Consider the following 26,310-nt stretch of genomic DNA (forward strand, 5'->3'; position numbering starts at 1 on the left):
TGATCAGAATCAAAATCAGCATTCGTAACTACAAAGATGACTAGAGTCGGTTAAGACCAAATCAATCGAAGATGGATTTCTAGAAGAAGAAAAACACGTAGGACATTATCATTTTTACTGAACGCTCGTTATTGCATAGTTCACATGAAAATAATAAAAAAAAAAACAATATTTATTGTGCCTCAATCGTATCATATCATCAAGGCTCAAACTTTCAATAAGAAAAGCCTTTTGAAAATCTTACCATTTGCGGTACCACTTACCCCAGAATCTCACTTGCCTTTTAAAGTTAATTTTTGGAACATTTTTTTAGCGTCAACTGGAAGTTGATAAATCATCATTTTCAATCGATTTGTGCTACTTTTGAAGTTTTGTTCGATCTTTGTATGAAAGGGCGCCACTGTGCACCGATCGAGTCGGTTGATGCAAGTTGCGCAGCGCATGCACTGCTTTGCGTTGGTGACGACGGATTACAAATGGACGTGATCGCTTGATGGGGGCAGTTAGCAGCGGCGGCGGCGGGAAAACAAGATTTATGACTCACGCGTACGTGATTGGGAGCAACGATTCACTTTGGTATGTATGCAATTTTTTTGTTCGGGATTTGCATAGATTAAATCACAATAAGCTTTCACCGTTGGACACAACATAGAGCCAATGTTTTAGTGTGATATAAATTAGAAACACGATTTTGGCAAACACAACATGGAAACAACTGTTGCTCAACGACTAATTGATGACAAAAGAGGTTTTTGGTTAGTTTTAAATGATTAAAAGAAACAGGGGTGGCCGAAATAAGACGTTTCATACGAGAACAAGTAGCATTTTCAAGAAGGCATATAATTCTCTTTATGCCAAACGTCTTTATGCAAAGTGTACCACTCCAAAAAGTGAAATTGGAACACACAGTTGGTAAATCGAGGGAGATTATTTCGTAGATCACGATTTTGCCCATAAAACTTTCTACGATCTATGTACTACAGATGCAACGCAAAAGGCTATGTGCTTTAGCGTAGATGCCTATGACATTTGGAATTTGCCCAGAATTCTGCCACAAGGAACTAACATGTCAGATTTGTAGTTTTGATAATCAAGCAGATAAACGCCGGCATTGGTATAGGTATTAAGCTTTATCAACATTTTAGATGATTTCTAAAATTGTTTGAAGCCAGAATAAGATTTGATAAGAGTATATTATACCTAGAAAACCTAAGATATACTTTCTAGCTTAGAACAGTACAAATAACTACTTATCTGATTTTTTAGAATTCATGTAGTATCAAAATAATGTGTAAAAGTATGAAATAATAACCATAAATATGACAAACAGAGATATCATCACTTCACATTCCTAATCAAGCAACACAACCCATCCTGTGTATGAACAGGTGATCGGGCTTAATTACCCTCATCTTACCTGTGTCGCAAATGCAGGTTTCGTACACTGTATGCCTTACCAAATTGTCGAGAAGTTTGCATACATTTTGGCGCTTTGGTTTGTTTCGACTATTTCACCATCATAAGCTTTCGAAATAATGTTGGATAGGGTGTACGACTTACGGCATATGGATGTTATGCATGACTTGTTTGAGATCATTTACAAATTTCACAGCGCCAAAAACAATTATTTTTTATATCCACCTACCCCATATTTTGTATTATTAATTTTGTGTGAGTTGTAACACCATGAAGACACCTACTCACCCCATTTAGCGTCATGCAATTTGTGAATGGCCCGTTCAGGCATCAACTCGTGGAGAAGACTTTGCTTTTATCACTGTTGATACCCAATAGAATTATATATAAACGGATTTGTTCCAGTCTAATGTGGTACCGTAATACGGGGTAAACTTGATCAGTTTTTAGGACCTTTTTATCGAAAGTTAAGTCGGAAATGCTTGAAACTTTTATATTTTATATGAAATGTTGAAACCTTTATATTTTTAAAACAAGTACTGGCACAGTACTGATTAAGCTGATTTGTGGAAACATTGACATGTAGTATTTCTTCCTCTCCTTCCTCTTCTTCTTCTTGGCATTAACGTCCTTACCGGGAAAGAGCCTGCTTCTCAGCGTAGTGTTCTTATGAGCACTTCCACAGTTATTTACTGAGAGCTATCTTTGCCAAAGTTGCCATTTTCGCATTCGTATATCGTGTGGCAGGTACGATTATACTTTATGCCCAGGGTAGTCAAGGAAATTTCCATTTCGAGAAGATCCTGGACCGACCGGGAATTGAACCCAGACACCTTCAGCATGGCTTTGCTTTGTAGCCACGGACTCTAACCACTTGGCTAACGAAGACCCCCATGGATTGACTATCTACCATATATTTGAATCGACCGTTTAAAAGGTGGTCGATGGAGAGGGCTTAGAGTGTGACGTCTGTTTGTCTGTGGTACCTAGTTCAAAAACATTTACTTATGCAACAAGTTGCAAAATGATGATTTTTTCAGCACGAGTCGTACATTTATTCAACGAGGCTTGCCGACGAGTGCCGAAAAAATCGAGTTTTGCAACGTGTTGTACACAACATTTTTTTGCAATTTCATTTTTTGCAAATTTATCATTGAAGTTGTATTATTTCTAGAAACATATTTCAAGAGAATCCACATCCATGGGAAGTAACTGTTTTTCAATCACGTAGGCTGTGATATGGAAATCACGTAGGCTTGAATGACTGTCACTAATTTTCACGCCTTCTTTGCTGGTCTATATTCTACATTTGAATCTATGACAAAAGGTCGAAGGACAAAAGGTCGAAGGACAAAAGGTCGAATGGCAAAAGGCAAGGGGTGGGACAGCCTACTGATCTTGAGCTACACCGCGAGTAGCTTTTGAGTAACTCTGAGTAACTCGGTTTGCTCAGCTTCATGTGAACATAGCAACCAAGTGTCGCTTTGTTTGTCTTGCACTGAAAATTTTTCGCGTAATGTCGTACGGAGTCGGAAATGCTAGTCAGAGGCCTTTTTCTAAGTGGAATATTTTTTGTGACGACTTCTTAGCATTGATCTCATAAATATCATAGAAAAGTACATGTTGTAGGCAAGTTTCTACAAATGCAAAACAAATAATACTGTCTGCGACAGACCCTTGCCCCCGTTGACTCCAACCCTGTATCTATGTTCGAATACTGCAGCTGACCTACAAAACAAGATGCAACAAACATCCATTGCCTCGACCCAATATCGGCAGCAGCGATCGAGATGCTAGATAGCATGGTCAGACAGTAGCAGTATCAGAGGGATAGATGATGAGAGAATCGGGAGAGTTCAGAGCAGATAGAGCATCGCAAGATATCCATGTATATCATTTATTAGGAGTTTGTGGAGATTTACTCTAACAGAAGCTGAGAGATTTGTCTTCTCAATCCGAATTTTTAAAACATCGCATGGAGCGATCGGGTAGAGGACCACCAGTATCCAGTAATTTTAGTTTAGTTACCTACAACCACCATACGAGCATGGAGCCCGCGCGCGCAATTTCGTCTTCTTTTAATCTGTGTTAGCCGTAAGAGAAATATTAGAATTTAAGGAATAAATGTCGATTGAATGTTATTTAATGTAGTGTTGTTAAGTGCCAAATAAACGTTTAGATGTGTAGTGATGCCTTGTAATCGCGTGTGTTGAATAATAGCTGTTAAAAATCCAAGAAAACTCCAACAATTTGTGTCCCGATTGGATTGCCCTTCATTCGCCCTCTGGTCTGGATTTATTGCCGAGTGTTGGAGAGCTATTCGGAGGTGGCTATCGAAGTTGCAAGGAAGGTACTTAGTTCCCCAACATTTTGGTCCTTCGAGCCGGATGTTGGACCCGGTGAGGACTTGAAGGGAGCACGTTCTGGATAACTGGAAACAATAGCATAGGCAGGCTTGGATTAGCGCCATTACCGCCGGAGTTGAATGCGAAATCGCCATAGTACCCTGTATACAATTACTTCTGAAGCCATTACACTACAAGACGAGAATTGTTACCGCGCCATCACTGCACTGTAACACAAGGATTCACTAGGATAAAGGACCTATTCATTTCACCACTTGTCTTCGATTGGACATCCATCGGATGGATTGTTTCCTCGGGTGAGTTGGAACAACAAATATGTCCATTCGAAGCTAGGTATTGGCACACATCCTAACACACTGCCTTCGCATTTTATTTCAATTACATCTGGCCAATTTGGTGGCCTGAGGAATCACATACCCAGATCAACACTGAATAAGGATAAAACTACGGCTTCAACGGACGAAGCGACAGGGAGATCGTAGGATTATCGACACGATAATGGATTTGGACAACTGATCCAGTACCAGATTTACTTTTCCAGGTAAATATAATTTAGATCAGTATATGTCCAGTCGTTGCTAGCGAGTCTTCAATTCTAACACCCACATTTCGACGTTTCTCCATTTCTTCGGGGTTTCTGTTTCTACGAGACAAACGACAGTGCATCAATGATCCCCGCATCCAGCGAAAGGACTAAGACTATCTGAGAGCATCGTGGTGACATCATCGAGAATCAACTGATTCGATTTTGGCCAATCTATCAATCTGGGGAGATGGATAAGCGAGCAGCAAGAAGAGGTAGCATCGATTTACATTTTGTGTGGTGAGTGACAAGAATATGTATATGTCTCCGAGGCGGGACTTAAGATAATACACACATTTTAAATCAAATTTTGAATCCTCTTCAAATCATTTGCCACGCAATCCCTGAGCAAAACTGTTCGTATAAGAACAATTGTCTCATTCTGCTGCGAGAGTCTGGATGCCTTTGAATGTTTCCTGGTTGTTTCGGATTTGGATTGGTGCAATTACCGATTACATGGGTTAGTTTGAACAGTATATGTTCTGCCGAAGCGTTGTGTTTGATTACTACATGCAATCCCCCCTCTTCTTTGGATCCTATTTCTACACCATAATTTGCTGACGAGCTGACTGAGTGGAATTGACTTTTCGATCGGGAGCAACGAGTTTCCTGGAACCAAGTTAGCTGTTGCTGTTTGTTCTCATAGGTGAGCGACAACAGTATATGTCTGCCGAAGTCGATTTCTGGTTACTACAGTTGGTGTTTTACTTCCTCTCATCTCACATTCAAACGGATACGAGTCGGACTGCGGCGAATGGTGTATGACGTCACATCAGTGGTTCTTCAACTTTGGACGGGTGTAGTTGATACTAGTACAGCATATTGTTTTGTCAGGTAGGCTTCAACAGTATATGTCTGCCGAAGCCTTGGACTTTTCGGATCTCTACACTATCCAAATCATTTATTTACCGGTTCGAGTATCGTATACGTACCATGGCGCCACCACAAAGGAAGAAGCCGCCTACCCTTAAGCTGTTGATGGTCCAGCTTAAGAATATTCAAACATCCCTGGACGACATCTGGAGGTTTGTGAATGATTACCAGCCGACTACTACTGCAAACCAGGTGAACGTTCGTTTGCAAAAACTTGATGAGTTGTGGGAGAGATATGGCGAGACCCTGGTAGAAGTTCAGACCGATGACGATTTTGAGGATGAGGATGAAACGTTTGAAAAGGCTAGGATAGTTTACAGTGATAGGTACTACCATTGTAAGGCCTTTTGATGGATAGGGCCAAGGAACTGGAGGATCCAGATGAGGTTGATCATTCGATGCGAGGAAATGAGACGTTAGGACATGGTCATGGTTCCCTAGACCACGTACGGTTGCCCCAAATCAAGCTCCAGGTTTTCAACGGGGACATTGATGAATGGATCAGCTTTCGCGATCTGTTCTGTTCACTCATCCATCGAAAGACGGACCTACCGGAGGTGGAGAAGTTCCACTACCTCAAGGGATGTCTTCAAGGGGAACCAAAGAGCTTGATTGATTCCTTAAAGATAACCAGAACGAACTACCAAATCGCGTGGGACATGCTGTTGAAACGGTATGACAACAGCAAGCAATTGAAAAAGCGACAGGTGCAAGTTTTTGTTCAATTTGCCATCGTTATCCAAAGAATCGGTAGCGGATTTGCATACTCTCATCGATGGCTTCGAAAAGGTCGTGCAGAATTTAGATCAGGTGATCGAACCGGAGGATTACAAGGACCTTTTGTTAGTTACCTTGCTCACAACACGTTTGGATCCGGTAACTCGCCGAGGCTGGGAGGAATATTCCTCAACTAAGGATCAAGATACATTGGCAGATCTCTCGGATTTCCTCCATCGCAGAATCCGAATCTTAGAAGCATTACCAACGAAACCTATGGACTCTAAGGGTTTTCAGCAACAACCGTTCAGGCAGAAATCGTCAGCTGTGAAGGCCAGCTACGGTTCTGTGCAGTCGTCTGGGGGACGATGTGTGATGTGTAAGGAAGATCATCAACTCTACCAGTGTTCTTCCTTCCAACGGTTGTCGGTGCGAGAGCGAGATGAGGTGCTGAGGTCAAACCAGCTATGTAGAAACTGCTTCAGATCTGGACATCTAGCGAGGGATTGTTCATCGAAGTATTTCTGTCGCAATTGTAAGGGTCGACATCACACAATGGTATGCTTCAAGCAGAATAGGGTTGGTTCGGTGAAGGTTACTACTGCTGTTGGGAATAATAATCCTCCTCCACGAACCGAATCGGATGAACCATCTCCTTCTACATCCTCCCAGGTGGTTAACATGGTAGCCACAGAAACAACAGTCTCTGGGACTACTCAACAGTTCTCCTCTAAGGTTTTATTGGCCACCGCGGTCGTTATCGTGGAAGATGACGAGGGTGGTCGATTTCCGGTTCGTGCTTTGTTGGATTCAGGTTCCGAAAGCAATTTTATCGCAGAACGGTTGAGTCAACGTCTCAGGACACACCGAGAAAGGGTAGATGTATCAGTATTTGGTATTGGGCATGCATCAACGAAGGTGAAGCATAAGGTTTCTGCAATGGTACGTTCGCGAGTTACGGCTTTCTCGCAAAACATGAGCTTCCTCGTTCTACCAAGAATCACGGTGGATTTACCTACGGCGAAGGTGAATATTGAAGGATGGGCGGTGCCTGATGGAATCAATTTGGCAGATCCTGCCTTTTTCAATCCAGGATCGGTGGATATGGTGTTGGGCATCGAACACTTTTTTGACTTCTTCGGATCTGGCCGAAGAATTCCCCTCGGAGATCAACTACCGGCACTAAACGACTCTGTGTTCGGTTGGGTGGTATGCGGAGGCCTGACAAATCCTACTCAAGGCCTTCGCATCAACTGTAGCACGGCAACTACACAAGGATTGGAGAAACTAGTAGCACGGTTCTGGGCTAGTGAAGAGGTTGGCGTTTCTAAGCTGCTTTCGCTGGAAGAAAGGAAGTGTGAGGAGAGCTTTCGGAAATCGGTTCGTAGGGAATCCGATGGTCGATACACTGTTTCGTTGCCAAAGGATGAAGATGCAATCTCCAAATTGGGCGAGTCACGGGACATCGCATTTCGGCGACTTCAAGGCACGGAACGCAGATTGGCGAGGGATGCTGGTCTGTGCGAGCAGTATCATGAGTTCATGGCAGAGTATGCTAAACTGGGACACATGACGAAAGTAGAAGAAATTGGCGATAATTTGAAACGGTGCTATTTGCCTCATCATCCGGTCATTAAGGAAGCAAGCACAACCACCAAGGTCCGCGTGGTGTTCGACGCTTCGTGCAAGACGTCGTCCGGCGTTTCGCTCAACGATGCTCTGCTGGTGGGACCGATTGTACAGGAGGACTTGCGATCGATTATGCTTCGGAGTCGCGTAAGGCAAATCATGCTGGTAGCCGATGTGGAGAAGATGTTTCGGCAAATATCCATCGTACAAGCGGACAGGCCGCTACAATGCATACTGTGGCGTTTCAATCCGGTAGACAAGGTGGACGTGTATGAGCTGGATACTGTCACGTACGGGACGAAGCCTGCACCGTTTCTGGCAACGCGTACGTTAAATCAGCTGGCGATTGAGGAAGGAGAACAGTTTCCAATGGCTGCTAAGGCGATCAAGGAGGATACATATATGGATGATGTTATCACAGGAGCGGATACGGAAGCAGCTGCACAAAAATTATGCGAGCAACTCATCGAGATGACATCAAGGGGAGGTTTCCAACTTCGGAAATGGGTATCAAATATTCCGGATGTATTGGATAGTGTTTCTGAGGATTGTTTAGCGATTCGAGTATCGGAAGGGATCAACTTTGACCCTGATCCGACTGTCAAAGCTCTGGGCTTAACGTGGATGCCAATCACTGATCAGCTAAGATTTCAGTTCTCTATCCCGGATTGGAATTCAACCCATCAGCCAACAAAACGGCAGGTTCTGTCTATAATCGCCAGTTTATTCGATCCTTTGGGACTACTAGGTGCTGTAATAACTACAGCCAAGATCATTATGCAGCTTTTGTGGAGGATCCGGAACGAAGCTGGCGAAACACTAGAGTGGGACCAGACACTACCTCAGACGGTGGGTGAGCTGTGGAGAAAATACTATGAGGAGTTGCATTTGTTCAACAATATTCGTATAGATCGTTGTGTCATGATCCCGGAAGCAGTTTTGGTTGAGCTTCATTGCTTTTCCGACGCTTCAAATAAGGCATTCGGTGGATGTGTCTACTTACGTAGTCAAGATTCGGAAGGGAAACTTCAAGTTCGGCTGTTGTCCTCCAAATCCAAGGTGGCGCCTCTAAAGACGCAGTCAATCCCCAGGTTGGAGCTATGCGGTGCTCTACTGACAGCGCAGCTATACGAGAAGGTTCGAGATTCCATTAGAGTTCCCGTTGAATGTTACTTTTGGACTGATTCAACGTGCGTTCTACGATGGATACAAGCCCCTTCCAATGTCTGGAACACTTTTGTAGCGAACCGGGTCGCCAAAATCCAAGAAATTGCAGAATATTCGCAGTGGCGTCATGTATCAGGCAAACAAAATCCGGCGGACCTTATCTCCAGAGGAATTTCACCAAAAGACATCGTTAATAACTCCTTCTGGTGGGAGGGACCAGATTGGTTGAAGGAAACATCAAACTGCTGGCCTGTTTCCTCAATCAGAATGTCATCAGAAGAAGCCGACGAGGAAAGACGACGAACAGCGGTTTGCACGGCTTCAGTGAACGGTGGATTCAATGAGTGGTATTTGGAAAGGTTTTCATCATATTCCGATCTCATCCGGAAAACAGCAATATGGCTACGGTTTATGCAGCTGCTGAGGACAGAATCGCAAAACAGGAACCCTATGGAGTTTCTGTCAACTGAGGATCTTAGAAGGGCAGAATTTACCATCGTGCGGCGTGTACAACAAGAGATTTTCGCTGATGAGTGGAAGGCTCTCTCTAAAGCGGAGACTGTGTCGAGGAAATCTCCACTCCGGTGGTTCAACCCATATATTTCGGACGATCAAGTTATCCGAATTGGCGGACGGCTAGGTCATTCCGCAGAGCGCGAAGTCACGAAGCATCCTATGGTTCTCCCTGCTCGACATAAGTTAACGCGAATGATCTTGGAACATTATCACCTACAACTCTTACATGCAGGACCGCAACTGTTGCTCGGAGTTGTTCGCCTACGTTTTTGGCCATTGGGTGGACGCAGCGTAGTAAGGAACATAGTGCACAAATGTGTGAAATGCTTTCGTGCAAAACCTTCAGCGATTCAGCAGTTCATGGGAGAGCTTCCTGCACCGAGAGTTACGGTTTCTCGGCCCTTTTCGCATACTGGAGTAGACTATTTTGGTCCGTTTTTGATCAGACCCGCTCCTCGACGACCTGTAGTGAAGATGTACGCGTCAATTTTTATTTGTCTCTGTACAAAAGCGGTTCACGTAGAGCTAGTGTCAGATTTAAGTACAGACCGATTTCTTCAAGCTCTACGACGTTTTGTAGCAAGGCGAGGAATATGTCATGATCTCTATTCGGATAACGGCACAAATTTTGTTGGTGCTAGAAATAGAATGCAAGACTTCTTAAGGTTGCTGAGAGATGCGGATCATCGAAAAAAGGTCACGAAAGAATGTGCTGAAATCGGAATTAATTGGCATTTCAATCCACCCAGTGCACCACATTTCGGGGGACTTTGGGAGGCAGCTGTCCGTTCGGCAAAGAGCCATTTGGTTAAGGTTGTTGGAGAAACACCACTATCACCTGAGGATTTCAACACACTCCTAATTCAAGTTGAAGGCTGTCTTAATTCGAGACCATTAACACCGATGTCTGATGATCCTATTGACCTAGAGCCATTGACACCAGGACATTTTCTAGTTGGCTCCTCCTTGCAATCCATTCCTGAACCTAATCTAGAAGACATCCCTTTAAATCGTTTATCGCATTACCAGCTAATGCAGCGAATGCTTCAGGATTTCTGGAAGAGGTGGCGCAGGGAGTATTTGTGCCAGCTGCAGGGAAGAAGCAAACGCTGGAAACCAGCAATCAACGTTGAAGTGGGTAAACTAGTTGTTATACGAGATGAAAATCTGCCTCCGATGAAGTGGAGGATGGGTCGGATTGTACAACTGCATCCCGGGGATGACGGAATAGTTCGAGTAGTTACACTGAAAACTGCCACCGGTTTAATGAAACGGGCAGTTGAGAGGCTTTGTTTATTGCCTACACCCGATGATGATCAGCAGCTTATGTCGAAACAATAGTCAGCATATACCCAACCTTCCTTCCTTCCTTTCCCGACAGAAGAGGATTCTTTTATTTTCAGAAATGAGTTATTTCTGGGTGGGTGAGAATGTCTGCGACAGACCCTTGCCCCCGTTGACTCCAACCCTGTATCTATGTTCGAATACTGCAGCTGACCTACAAAACAAGATGCAACAAACATCCATTGCCTCGACCCAATATCGGCAGCAGCGATCGAGATGCTAGATAGCATGGTCAGACAGTAGCAGTATCAGAGGGATAGATGATGAGAGAATCGGGAGAGTTCAGAGCAGATAGAGCATCGCAAGATATCCATGTATATCATTTATTAGGAGTTTGTGGAGATTTACTCTAACAGAAGCTGAGAGATTTGTCTTCTCAATCCGAATTTTTAAAACATCGCATGGAGCGATCGGGTAGAGGACCACCAGTATCCAGTAATTTTAGTTTAGTTACCTACAACCACCATACGAGCATGGAGCCCGCGCGCGCAATTTCGTCTTCTTTTAATCTGTGTTAGCCGTAAGAGAAATATTAGAATTTAAGGAATAAATGTCGATTGAATGTTATTTAATGTAGTGTTGTTAAGTGCCAAATAAACGTTTAGATGTGTAGTGATGCCTTGTAATCGCGTGTGTTGAATAATAGCTGTTAAAAATCCAAGAAAACTCCAACAATTTGTGTCCCGATTGGATTGCCCTTCATTCGCCCTCTGGTCTGGATTTATTGCCGAGTGTTGGAGAGCTATTCGGAGGTGGCTATCGAAGTTGCAAGGAAGGTACTTAGTTCCCCAACAAATACAAAGTAATACAAACAGAACTGCGGCAAATACAGTCATCCCTCCATGAGTCGATGTTCCATTACTCGATATCGACACATGGAACCACACTAAAAACATGAAATCATGGTTACTATGATGGTCCCTTCAAACGGCTTTCCAAAGAATAGCTGTTCCATGACTCGATATTTTTATGAGTCGATGGTCCATTCAATATTGACTCATGGAGGTTTGACTGTATACTGATCTGTTTGAAGGAGCCTTTAATCAATTGATTGATGTTTAGAAAATGTTACACCACATGGCTGTCATTTATTGCTTAAATGTAGTAAAGGTAATATTTTTTTACGAACGGAAAGTTTTTCAAATCTTTAATACAATTAGTCAGCCTTCAGACAGATCGTACTAGAAATTATTTAAAAAAAAACGCATAATTGCACTTTATTTGAAACGATAATTGATAAGAACTGCTCTTATCAAATCCCAATGTATTGAACTCCTGTACCAAACATTTCAGATGCAATTTAAAGCATATCTACATTAAGAGCATTACAATGTCTATGGTAGGAGTCATGCATTGACTGCTTCGTTGCTGATTTCTGAGCAATTGTGAGTAACTCAAAGTTGCTCGATGTCGCATAGCCTGCTCAGAGCAATGCTGTCCTCCCCCTAGGCAAAAGATCGAATGGACAAAAAGTCGAATGGCATAAAATGTCGAATGGACAAAAATTTAGGGAGAACAAAAGGCTGTAGATAAAAAAGCAAGTAGTCACTAAACCAAGCCCAAGCGCTACAGTTAAAACAGACGTGACGAAAACGGTCAGAAAGACCTGCTGAGGGAGGTTCAATTTCAGCTAGTCAACGATCTTTTCGGGGTGAAATTTTGTTAGACTTTTCAAGTCGTAGTGGATCCAGAGTTACTGTGTACGACTTATGCTGGTGTTCCTCGTTTTTCTTGAGATATTTCTCAATGCGTCTCATGCGCTCCGTCGCATGCACTGTTCAAAAACAGCGCAATAATTGATGTGAAGACAAAATGTTGAAACTAGAATCGAAATTGTAACTCCTGGGTCGCGTGTCTTCGACCATATCACGTACACCATCTAGACAACTGCATAATGAGGTAAAAATAGTTGTAGAGACTCTTCGTTACTAAGCAGACTCTTCGTTACTGTTCTCCTGAGAATTATGTAATTCTAGGTGCATCGAGGTGCAAGCCACTCGTTAGATGGTACGCTCTGTCGAGGCTGGTTCCCTGTAACAATGTTAAAGGCGACTAGGAGAATCAAATTGCCTAGGCTTTTTCTGCTGCATTTGTTAAAGTGCTATATGCAATACCCTCTTCTCGGAGTAATACCATCAGGTGGATCTGAACAGAAATGAATCTGAGTCCAAGAGCAATGTATATGGTTTCCGTAAACCTCAATTCAGAGCATGGGTAGATTTCAGGTCGTCGGTGTTGCGACATCACACCCGCATTCCTTGAATTATCTACTCACGGTACGAGTTGCAGATCATCTCCTAATAAAAAGCATGATACACAAATGCAAAAATGATCATGCTTTAGAAGCTGAGAAGCAGACCCTACCCTAGTTGGTACGTAATTCCAGAAAAAGGATGATTATTAGTCTCTGATGGTAATTGAAATCAGTCGAAACCAACAGTCAGATAAAACTCTAATGCATAGCCCTAAAAATAGCAAACTTTAAAAGACGGTAAATCCTTTGTTAAAAATGCAATTTAAATGCCCATAAACACTCTAAAGCATGAAGAACAGTCGATATGTATAAGAAGGCAACATTTTATTTAAAAAAAAAAATACAGGCAAGAGGTAAATGTGAAATCTATGAGAGACAGCCGATTTTAAAAGAAGAAATAATCGTTGATACAAGTATCTAAACAGTATAAAATCACTTTAATGTATAACTCCAAAAGAACAGCCTATGTTTAAAAGAAGGACAAATCTCTATTGAAAATGTATCAAATAGAAGGCTAATAGAGTAATTATCTATGCTTTGGAGAATCTATGACATTTGGACATGAATGTCATTTAGTCGAAAGTACATTCGATCGAATGGACATTTGGTCGAAAAAATTTATTGCCATAAGAAGCATATGATATTGGATTGGAGAGATTTTGGTCAAACATTTAGTTGAATATGGATTTCCACATTACTTTAGAGAGTGATATTCTGCCGTTAATAAACAGTGGGGTCCTTAAAAAAGAGGAAAGCATGTGTGGTAAGTGCTGTTGCTGGAGGTTACATTTGCTAGAACAGCATGATAGAGTGCAAGTAATCTGCATTGGTGTACTGGTATTTCTTGAACAAACTTTAAGCCTTCACTGTGTGATGATTTTTTATGATTAGGAACACTATGTGATGATATTTAAGGATACTTTTGTCGCCAAAGTCGAATCGTCTCATCTCACGCGATACAGAGGGTAACACAATTAATTATCAACTTATTATCAATCGAAATCATTGACTTAGTTTTCAAAGCCACAGGTTTACCCAAGGAATGTAATTTAGCTGGAAACAATAATTCACCATGAATAGAAACACGTAACCTACAGGCGGAACTTTTGACGCATTTTGTCAAAATCGTTCCCAAACAATTCAAGGTGCCTAATTTGTTTTATGCCCAACTGTATCAGGTTTGATCCCCGCATTCAAATTCTTCATCACGCGTGGACAAAGTTTGATAGATAATAAAATTTCCAAGAACTCACACTGGAATATATCTATATATATATAATCATCTCGGCTGACGGATCCCCCACTCATAAACTGGCGAAATGGTGAGTCAAGGAATTCTAGAGTATGCCGAATCCATTCCCCACTAGGTCAGTTAAAAACACCCAGGAGTTCTCCCAGAAACTATTAGAATCAGGACACATCGAGGATGACGAGATGATGGTTTCATTCGACGTAGCGGCTCTTTTCCCCAGCGTTCCAGTAAAGGATTCCCTAAACCTTCTCGAGGACTGGTTATTACCCCAAAGGACGGATGCAGCATGAAAAGGAAAGGTCAGGACATACATGAGGTTGGCAAGATTGTACATGGACGAAAACTACTTTCAATTTCGAGGAAATTTCTACAAACAGACGAAAGGAGCCCCCATGGGAAACCCTCTCTCCCCGTTTTTGTGCGAACTATTCATGGCGAATTTTGAGGAAAATTTAAAGAAACAAGGAGTATTACTGGATAAATGGTGAAGATATGTCGACGACATTTTCAGCGTTATCAAGCGGAACGATCTGGATAAAATTTTGGATACAATCAACAGCGTACACAAGGATATCAAGTTCACCCACGAGGAGGAGAAGGATGAAAAACTACCATTTTTAGATCTACTTGTCACCAGGGAAGAATGTTCAACTTACAACTGTGAAATCTACAGGAAGCCTACAAACACCCAGCGAGTTATCCCTTACACATCGAATCATTCGTTCCAGCATAAGATGCAGCGTTTCACCACATGATCCAGACTCTACCCCTCAGCGAAGACGGAAAGACCAAGGAACTGGAATATATCTACGAGACGGCAAGGATCAACGGATACAAGGAAAGGACGATAAAAGCCATCATCGACAAAAAGGAAAGACAGCAAATTCGGAATGCTTTGACGACGCTAACCCCTATCACCGAACCCATGAAGAGAGTCTCCATCCCATACGACGTACTCATCAGCAAACAGCTCCGCCCAAAGCTAAGGAATTTCGGAATCGATTTGGTATTTTCCAGCAGAGACAACCAACTTAGAACTTCGTTAGGCTCTACCAAGGATCCGGTAAACACACTAAACAAGGCTGGTGTTTACAAAATCAGCTGTTCCCACTGCAGCAAGGTCTACGTTGGTCAAACAAAGCGGTCTCTCGAGGTTAGATTCAAGGAATACTTAGCGGAAATAGGAAAAGCTCAGAAGACGATAGACAAGAGGATGACATACGATTTCAAATTTAAGGTGGCAGAACATATCTTTTCAGAAGGACATAGGGTAAATGATGGCTTCGGCAGCACTAACTTATCGTCCTTGTTTGAATTTATCTACGGAGCCAGAGTTAACTTCAATGTACTCAACATATTCCTTGAACTATAATCTTCCATGTAAATCACATCTTTCACAAAAATATTATATAGCATGGATTTTATCATTAAATGAAATAAATGCTTACGAAATTATCGTCATTCTTGAGCTGCCGAATAAAACAACACAAGAACAACTTACAAAAACTCACCACTTTAATAGGTCCAATTCTCCGCTCCAACGCCAATTTTTTCACAAAAGCTACACATCGATCACTTAATGCACTATTGAACTTTTGATTTGTATATAAAGCACTCGAATATACTTAATTTGTATGCTTTGAGTCGCAAATTAAAATTAATGCACTTTGATTTCCTCGGCAATCACTTTTTATTACGGGACCAGGTTGCCAGAAAACCATATTCAATTGCGGTGTATTTATTATTCACGATTTAAATTGACAGAAAAAAACGAACATGACTAATAAATTTATTGCAATTAGGCAACATAGCATGCATTGGTAACAATTGAGCCTTTTAATACTTTCTTATTTGAAGATTGTAGTGCATAATCTTCAATATACAGAGAAACATATAAAATATACGTCTTTCAATAGGTTAACTATTTTGGCAACACTCCTGTTGTTCTACAGGCAATCAGAGGATGATGTTTTTGTGTCAAGTCATAAGTGCATTGATTTGCAAAGGACCTATTCTGATTTTCTCATACACTGAGAATAATATGAACGTAAAAAATTTAAAAATAGCCTGTAGAATTTTCTATTTCGCGTTACCTTTTAGCGACTTTTTGCACATAGACACTAAGGTGCGGCTTATTTTTCAAAAGTTCTCAAAACCAAAAATTTGTGTGCTCCTATGAATTCAAATCATATAAGAAGAGAAACCTCAAAGTTTGAGCCAAAAATATTAAAATTTATTTATTTATTTATTCGCCGTCTTTGACTACAGGTCACACAGACTGAAAACTTAATATTATGTACTTTACTTAAATTATATTTCTTATCCTATTAACAATTTATGGGTGGCGCATGCGTCTTGACGGTGAATTTTCAAGTTATAAAAAATGGCCTTCAGTGAAGTCACCATAACTTCTGTTATTTCTTACCAATTTCAAAACTTTTAGCATCATTATTTTTAAAATAAATTTTATGAAAACTTTTAAAAACATCAAATTTGTCTTTAATCGAAACAAGTCTTTGTTAAAAGTAGTTTTCTCGAATTTTTTCTTCATTTTAATGGAAAATTCATATTTGTTTGATCATAACTTCATAAATACTCAACCTATTTCAAATATTGATACATACATGTTTTTGAAGCAAAAAATAGTTGTTACCATCCTATTCATGCAACACATTTTTTTAAAAAAATGGTTTTGGCTTAGTTTTGTAACAAAAACTACCCAAAAACATGATTTTTTAAAGAAAAAATCGAATTTATTTGGGTTATTTATGTTTTTTTTGCCAAAAATTACATTTTTCTTATAAAACTTGTGTTTATAAAGCATTTTGTTTTAATTACGAGTTGAATAGGGCTTGTATTTTTTAACATGAGAAAAAATATTATTGTTTCAAATTTATTAAAAAATTGTTGACAAGTCCTTTTCAAAGGTTTAATAAATGAGGAAAACCAGTTTCAGCTTTAAAAATATTGTTTAACTGACATAAATTAAATGAAAAAACTTGCGTTTTTCGTTTAAAAATCATGGTTTTGTAAAGTTTTTGTTGAATAACTTGGTCAAATCATTTTTTTAGTGAAATGTGGCGTATGAAAAGTATGAAAACAATTATGTTAGCTTCCAAACCATGCAAAAAGATTTGGAATCGGTTGAGTATTCACGAAGTTATGGTCAAACAAAGATATTATTTTAGTAAAATGAGGAAACATTTAGAGTAAACTACTTTTTATTGAAACTAGTTTTGATTTTAAACAAATTTGATATTCTACAAAGTTTTCATAAATTTAGTTTTTAACATAATGGTGCTGAAAGTTTCAAAATTGGTTCCAAATTACGGAAGTTATTTTTTATAACTTGAAAATTTACCTTCAAGACGCTCCCCTCTAAATCTTAATATTTTTGGCTCAAACTTAGAGGTCTCTCTTCTAATATGATTCGAGTTCATAAGAGTACAAGAATTTTTGGTTTTGAGAGCTTTCGAAAAATAAGCCACACCCTAATAAAGAATAGTGTGAGTAGCGAATAGGGGCATGCATGTAACCCATTCAAACGCAAGTCTGAAATTCAAGTAATTCGATAATCGTATTCCGTGGATTTTTCTTGCAGAGCACAATATTATGAATCAATTAACTATGACGTCACGCTTCTAGGCTTGATTCGCACTTGCTGCAAGACCATCGCATGGCAATTTTTACAGCCGAAATGCTGCCATAGTGAGATTGAATACAAAAAAATATTCGATAAAATAAATGAAGACGAAATTAGGCAGCGTCCATTTATGACATAACATTAAAATGTACAATTTTCAACCATTACCCCCTCCACAACGGACTTTGCATGAAAAAAAATAAATTTTGTGTTTGAGCCGCAACGTTTGAGCCTACTCCCCCTCCCCATAGAGCGTTACGAACGTGCCTTAGTCTGCACAAATTTAGTGTATTCAACTTGACTCTCTGGTATTCTATTTATAACTGCAATTCTGTTCTCAGTGTAGTCTGTATTTTTCTGCATTGGCCCTTTCAACGAGTAGAACATAATAAGTGACGTTTAATTTCAGGATTTGTCAACAAACACGAAATGTTACCAATACATAAACTAGTTTTAGCGCAGTTTTGGATTGCCGAAGCGAACATTTTTGTTGCCGACAATAGTAATTGCATTGCCGATAAAAGAACAAGTGCCTCGTGACTTTGGTGAGGAAAAATAGAAGATTAAGAGAATAAAATAGTGTTTTGTGTATTATAATTAACAAATGAAGAGTGCTTAAGTGTAGTTAAGGTGTCTGCTGCTAATTGTTGTGCACTATTGTTGCGTAAAATTGCCCTCCTCAAAGTTCAGCTGCTTAGACTGCCGACAATACGTAAGTTCCCCTACAATAACGACGGTCGATATCAAAATTTTGAGAAATGTTTCTTCTCCTTGGAAACTGGATGTGGCGGAGAGTCAGGAACCTACGACGCTACTCAACAGAGACAACGGCAACGGCAATACATGGCTATTCAACTTGGTACCTACTAATCGTTCCCGTGATGTACCTTTCAGCTTTTAAATGTTCAACAAAAGAGGGATGGAATGTACCTAAAAGCTCATAAATTTTAAGTAAAAAAAGTAAGAGGTTATTTCCGAGATACAACCGCCAAGTTGACGTTGGATAACGTTAGCTTCTTCTATTGCCTGGCTTGAAACCGTCACGAGCTTATGAAAGATTTCTACTGATCAAAATTCAATCAATTATCATACTATGTGTTGCATGTCAATTCTGACCTATTATGGACATTGTGTGTTATTATTTGGTTGGTTCGATTAACACTTCAACACCGATAGAATCGGTCGATGGAAGAAGAAGCATGAACGGTAACTCTTGCTCCCATATCAAATATTCCGGTTGAACGTTAGGTTCACGCATGATCCACTAAGATTGGTTGATTTAGTAGGTTCCGAAGCCAGTTTGTGGTTGAGGTACTTCTCCATGAAGTCCGCGAACTCCATGTTCTCCTCTTTGCTCAAACCGATGATCTCCTTTTGATACTCGAAGAAGTTCTGCACCATGAAGAACTTCTTCTGCTTCGCCGTGGTATCCGGGGAAATGTAGAGACAAATCTGCGATCCCAGAGCTCGGCCGTCATGGTCCTGCAGGAAGCAAGTGGCCTAACTGATCGGTTTGTTTGAGGATATCAATCTGTGCGCAATCCACGCCAAGCGTGTCAGCATCATGCCGAAGGACATCCAGCTGACTCGTCGTATCCGTGGAGAACGCGTTTAAATTGAATTGCAGCACAATTTCAAATATACGGGTCACAACAATGCATTCGGCGTAAACCAGAGACATTTCACCTATTACTATTAATTGATTAAATAATTTATTTATTTATCAATTATAATTTTGCTTGATTAGTTTTCAACGTAGATAAATGGCAACCAAAGTTTTACCTAGATTCCCGTCGCTCGAGTCTTCTCTGTGTGCATTTACATGTAGGTAGTGACGACGACAACGGCATTATTCAAAGTAAGTAAAGTTTGTCTAAACTCGTAAAAATTAGCTCATTCAGTTGAAATAATTAAATTTCTGAGACATCAGGGATTTCCTCAGAAAATTGCCTACAGTTAGGCGTTTTCATCGCAATTCTTGAAATTAACTATTCATTATTTCTTAAAATATTGCATTATTAATAATTTAGCAAGCATATTCGGATTCAGAGAGCTCATATTCATTATTTAGAGTCGTTTTAAAAAATAACAATAATCGCATTGACAATTGATTTTTTATTTAGAGGTTGATTTTTAGCACTAAAAACACATTTGTTAGAAAATTTTGGCACATGTGCCAAAGAGGCCGTCGTACTTGTTTTCCTGCATTCAGTTGTTTGGCATTTTCAACATTATTGAAAACAGACAAGAAAAAACATGAAAAATGATCAATTTCACCCGAAATTACGGCACATGTAAACTTCAAAACGTCAAAACCTTATAATAGCAAGAACAATGTGCTTTTCTATGAAAAATAAGACATGCTTCGATATTTATCAATGTTTCAATAGTTTAGTCATGCAAATCAATAATTTTCATAATTGGAGTAGATTCGTAGAAAGATTTCCAATCGATTGGTGCAAGAATCTTGAAAATATATGCGGGAGTTAGAAAGTTATTAACACTCAAAATCTAACCACTTTTCGTGACGCGAGCGATTTTTCGTTTTTCGAAATTGTACCCCAGTATGTTGCCGTAAGACGTTATCCAACGTCAAAAAAAATAATGGGTAGTGAAATACGTTTATACCTAGCATTAATATATAATGTGTGCAGACTATGGTTCTCTTCAAGTCGAGTCTAGTACAAGACACTGAAGATGGCCTTACAGTTGAGGTCGAAATACGCGTATCTGTCAAAGGATACAAACTCTAGTGGAATTTAATGGTATAATGTTAAATTAAGTTTTTCATCTACTCACACTGGAAGTTATCATTGGATAAAGATCACCAGTTATATACGATGAACGATGATATTGTTAAAAAATGATATTTTGAAAGAATAAATTCAACAAATCAATATGTTTCCAACGTTGAGCAATAAATAGACACATTACCCTTTGAATTTCTACAAAATTGGGGAAAGCGTAGGTAATCATGATCATGTAGATGGATTCGATATTGACTTCTGAAGGAAAGAATGTTTGTCAAAAAAGAATAAGTTCGTCCAATGTGCAAAAAAACTAATTCGGTTTTCTATCTGTTGAACCAAACGATCCGATGAAAATTTCTAAAGTTCTAAAGTCATTCGACCAAATGTCCTAAAGCCGCTTTGCAGTATCAAAATAATAGCAACCGTCGATCAGAAAATGAATCTTTTGTTTGGAAAATAATAGCCTTAATACAAATTATTGCTTCAAACGGTAATTCTAAAGAACAGCTACCATTTAAAAGAAGGAAAAACTTCAGATGAGATGGGAGAAATGTGTGATCAAAATGTTAGCAACTGAGTGCACAATAATCTTTTCAACGGTAAAATTTGGAACTTTCGTCCAAATTTGGACACTTTGTTTAAGTCTTTTACGGTCTTCAGACTGCCGCCACCTGCTACACTGCAAAAGATTCTTGATTTCATTGAAATCATGTGCTATCAGACTAAAAGGAATAGTTCCAGGCAAACAGTAAACAATTTGGCCAAATCTTTCCGAGATCCGCTAGACGCCGAAGCCAGTGATTCAGATTAGGTGTTGCCAAAGTTCGTTGCTTTCGGTTCGTATTTTAATTGATACAATTTGAATACTTAAACACAGAGAACAGACGTTCATCTTTCTCGTTAGCGTGTGTAAAGCATTGTACTGGTCATTCAAGGTATGTCGTTATGCTCCTGTTACGCGGCGCTGTCGTCAAATTGAGAACGCTACAAATTTGCCGCTTTTACACTTTGGCGCTAGTGTCGATAACAAAAATTGCCACTTGTCGCTAGCGTTGATTTGTGTGCTAATGCATTTTGATGTTCACTAGTGACATCGTGTTGTTTAATGTTCCATACTCAATTGACATAAAATGCAAAATCGATTGATAACTACAACATGATCTACACATATCACCCAAATTGTATGATTTGTTATAAAAGTTTCTCAAATTCATTAAAAAATTTAAGTGAAGATTGCTTTTTAGACATATAATAAATACTAATAAACACGCACTCCATTTGAATGATATGAATTATAACAATAGTTCCATACCTCGGTCGCAGTATAAGCTCAAAGTTTTGTAAAGCGTGTGTATGAATAAATGATTAAGGTTATGTAAAACATATGTATGAGAAATGATATCAAATGAAACCATTGTTAAAATACCGTAATTTCGGGTGAAATTGATAATTTTTCACGGTTTTTCTAGTCTGTTTTCTAGAATGTTAACAATGCCAAACAACTAAATGCAGGAAAACCAGTACGAAGGTAAGCCTCATCGACTCATGTACCGAAATCTTCTAACAAATGTCATTTTAGTTGTAGTGACTGGCCTTTTTAAGTAGCCGAATTTAAACACTTTCCCGATCACGCTTCACTTAGAATTTCACTACATTAGTGTTAACAAATATCTCTAAAATAAAAAATCGGGGGATCGCATTTCGGGGTGAAATTGATCACTTGTCAATGCCATTATTGTTTGTTTTCAAAACAACTCTACATGATAAAATTGAGCTCCCTGAATCCGAATATGCTTGTCAAATTCTTAACAATGCAATATTTAAATAAATAACGAATAGTTAAATTTACAGAATTTCGCGTAAAACGCCTAAATGTATTGCAATTGAATTCCTAAGGAATTCAATGATATCTAACAGAAATTCAATTATTTCAACCATTTGAACTAATTGGTACGAGTTTTGGTAATGAAATCTGGTTTAGGGATATATCTCAAGCATCCTCACAAACTTTCAGGTTTATACCATGTTCAAATCCTTGCTTAGAAATAGAAGTTTATAGATGTTTGTCAATACTGCACCGTGCATGATTTTAAAATTTTACATTATTTTCATAATAATAAACATTCTTCAACTCAAAAAACTTCACAACACACAATTTGACAATAGTTACGACAAACAACATTCATTTACTGCAGCTTACATTGATATTTATGCTCCATTACGAATAAATAAAATCGTGTGATACGATGATCAATTTCACCCTTCTGATCAATTACACCCGATTTTACGGTAAGCTGTTTTCTGATTAATTATTTATTACAAATAGTTATAGAAAATTATAATTAAATTCATTGCTATTCTCGCCAGAAAAGAGCACAAAAAGGGTATTTTCCACCCATTTGACAAAATTATGCAATCTGGAAAAAGAGTAAAATATACCTGTTGATTTAACGTACAAGCCGTTTACTCTTTAAAGAGTAAAGGCCCTTTACTCTTTTTATGAGTTAAACTAGTTTCTCTCAAAGAGGGTACTTTTTTACCCTTTAAAGGGTCTTACAGTGCATTCGACGTGTTGTCCCTTCGACCTTTTGTCCATTCGGCCTTTTGTCCTTCGACCTTTTTTCATTCGACATTTTGTAATTAGACCTTCTGTCCTTCGACCTTTTGTCCTACAACCTCTACATTCGAAGACAAACCAGGTAAGACGCCGCACAAAATTGTCTAGGTAGGTACTATATTTTTGTTCTCTTAATTCTTCATGTGTCATAGCAGTTCGACACGACACGAACGATCAAATGAAAAAAAGACTTTTCAGAGAGTAAATTGCATCCCCTACTTCTGCTAGACGATCCGATTCCAACTCAGAATCCCTCACCTGAATCGGATTTGGATCTTACGACGGATCACAGTGTACTATATTGAGAAGGTGATATATTCCGAAAACTGACAGCTACTTGACGACGTCATTCCTTTCCACCTCGAACAAATTTGCGAAAAAAAATGATCTAATATATGGTATATGGTACGATAGGAAGGACATGTTTACAATCAAACTTGACGACGGATGTAGAATATGAAGCTAGTTGATTAAGTCATTGAGAAGTCCATAGTAATTTAACGAATGGTATATGGACGCACTCAGATATTATTTTGGCAACTCCGAAAACAGAACTGAATAGGGAGCCTATTCTTGGCACTTTTGATTCACTTCGGCAGTGGGGGTTTTTCAAAGCTACAAAGCTCATATTTGGCTACAATATGCGTCGTACTGTAGCGCATCTTATTGCAGAGTTTAAGGTGTCGGCCAGGGGACGCGTCTACCGCGAAGCGACGCGAAAATCCTTTGGAGTTTGACATTTCATTATTGATAATTGTTATTCCTTCCCAGGCAATTTTCGCATCGCTTCGCGTGACGCGTCTACCCTGGCCGACACCTAAAACAATTCGGCCGAGAAAAACCCCCGTGCCAAAGTGAATCATGGAAGCGCCCAAGTGGTTCTGCACCCTTATGCTACTTTTCAGCACGGGTTAAGGCTAAGTAGCCCGTCATTCCTTTTGGCATCAATGATGACTTTTCAGCTTGCATTTCAAAGTGATAAAACTCAGTCTTGATAGTTTATATTGACTTGAAAATGTATCACTGTACGCGCAAACATGCATAAAGTATGCTGATACTTTTTCAGCTGTGCCAATGCAAAACCACTGATTTTCTTTGATTCGAAATCGTGAGATGAATTAGCTACAATCATCAACGACGAGTACAAATTTCAATGACGGCCTACTTCGCCTTAATGTGGTTTCAGCATTGTTTAATGTGGTAGGAAAAGTAGGCCGTTATGTGATCCATTCACACTCAACAGACTTTCAGAGTTTGGTAATGAAATTTACCGAAACAGACCGGTAATTTAAAATTTTACAGTTGTTTCGGCAATCGTTTGGCGATATTACCAGATTTTGTAAATGGATTTACAGTATATCGGTGATGTAATTTTATTTACCGAAAATATCAATGAAACACATCCACCACCGAGTTCGGTAAATTATTACAGAAAATTATGTAAATTTCAGCAGTCACGGATCTAGATATGTTTGTTGATAACGGTCATATATACGCAGTGCATATTTTCTTCCTTTTCAGCGCAATGTTCACGGCTCACGAAATTTGTGGATTTGTTCATTGAAATCTTTGAAAAACTGTATGTAAGTATCCTCTGAGTTAATTCCATTATAAGCTACTAGGCAAGAGTCTTTATAGTCGTGTTAGAGTTTAATTCGTTCTATTTAATTGATCTTCTCTTTTCAGACACAAAACAAGCCTTGCTCCTCTTGCTTCGAGTGTCACGCAGATCGAATCATAAATATTAGGAATGGCATGTGATTCTGTTTTTGCACGGGGGATGCGTACCGTGCAAAAAAAGTTTTCAGTTCAAAATTTCAAAAACCGTGCAAAAAAGTAACACTATTTCTCGGCGTTTCATGCAAAAATAAGGTTTTGGCGGAAAAAAATGTATGGAAACTTTTTTTGCACGGCCGTGTAAAAAAAATCCGTGCAAAAACAGAATCGGGTGTATATCGAAATAACTTTTATATCAGAACAAATGCATATACCTACCTAGAAATAAATGGCACTACAAATTGCATCATGCTTTTAGGGATGGTACACAAATTATGTCACGCTAAATTTCAACTTTTTGGACCCCCTCCCCCCCCCACTCTTTGTCACGTTTTTTGTATGAGTCCTCCCAAAATTTTGTATGGCTTGTCGCGCTTGGCTTGACCCCCTCCCCCCCTTAGAGCGTGACGTAATTTGTGCATGACCCCTTATGCTTTATTTTGATCGATTGAGTGGCTGGGAAAAGGAACGAAAAAACAACTGTATTACCGAATAGGTCGGTAGATGGGCCTAAAATTTACCAAAATATTCAGCAACTTTTGACGTTTAATGGCAAATCACAATTTACCGATCGTTCGGTACTCTTTTCGTTTACCGAACGCATTGCCAAATGGTACGCTGTTGAGATTTCGGTGAATAAATTACCGAAGTTGGTGAATTATTCCGAGTGTGTTCCGTTAATAAAAAAGTAAGCTGATATGCAACGGAATTGCAAAAAAAGTAAGTTTTGAATTTGAAGTTTTGTTCATTATTATTTTAAGACTACAGGTATATTAAAGCTTATTGTAACAATACTTGAATTCACACATCACTCTACCCGCCAAAATGATACAGAAAATTATCCCGGATAACCACATCACGTGGTTTTCAACGTAACATTATGTAAGCAGCACATGATGTTTAAATCATGCGGCCAAATAGGTGGATGTTCAACACACGTCGCACGCGCTCGTCCTCGTAACACATTGATTATACAGGCAAAACATTGGAAGGGAGCACTGCACGGACAGTAACCTAGTGCCCACAATGTAGATAATAACCGTGCTGTCGATAACGTAGTTGAAACAAAAAAATCAAGGCGAAAAACCAAGTTCGGAAAATATGGGGAAATGCGCTTCAGTCGAACTGAAATGCAACGCGGCCTGTTTTGTTCCTTCTTCTATTGTGTTTATCCAACTTATGGGCCGGCCAGTTCACCACATTGGAAAAATTGATATAATAATATCATACACCCTACGGTGTGTTGCATTGTCGCCATGTCTGTCCAGAAGGGTGGCCCATAATAATCAAATACAAACATTTTAAATTTCATCTTCCAAATTTGTTCATTTGGATTCCAGGAAGCTACTAGGAAAATTTGAGCGAAATATGCAAACTCTTAGGGAGAGCTAAACAAGGTTGAAGTTT

General features: G+C 39.4%; 1 long non-coding RNA gene across 1 annotated transcript; it reads left to right on the plus strand.

The window, feature by feature from the left end:
• The first annotated feature begins 464 nt into the window (after positions 1-464).
• LOC110676587 lies at positions 465-24,926 on the plus strand. The gene is made up of 3 exons (XR_002500538.1): positions 465-576; positions 24,649-24,710; positions 24,814-24,926. It is a non-coding gene; the product is annotated as an uncharacterized LOC110676587 (long non-coding RNA).
• The last annotated feature ends 1,384 nt before the right edge of the window (positions 24,927-26,310 follow it).

The sequence above is a fragment of the Aedes aegypti genome, chromosome 2, assembly GCF_002204515.2.
Source record: "Aedes aegypti strain LVP_AGWG chromosome 2, AaegL5.0 Primary Assembly, whole genome shotgun sequence".
Taxonomy (NCBI): domain Eukaryota; kingdom Metazoa; phylum Arthropoda; class Insecta; order Diptera; family Culicidae; genus Aedes; species Aedes aegypti.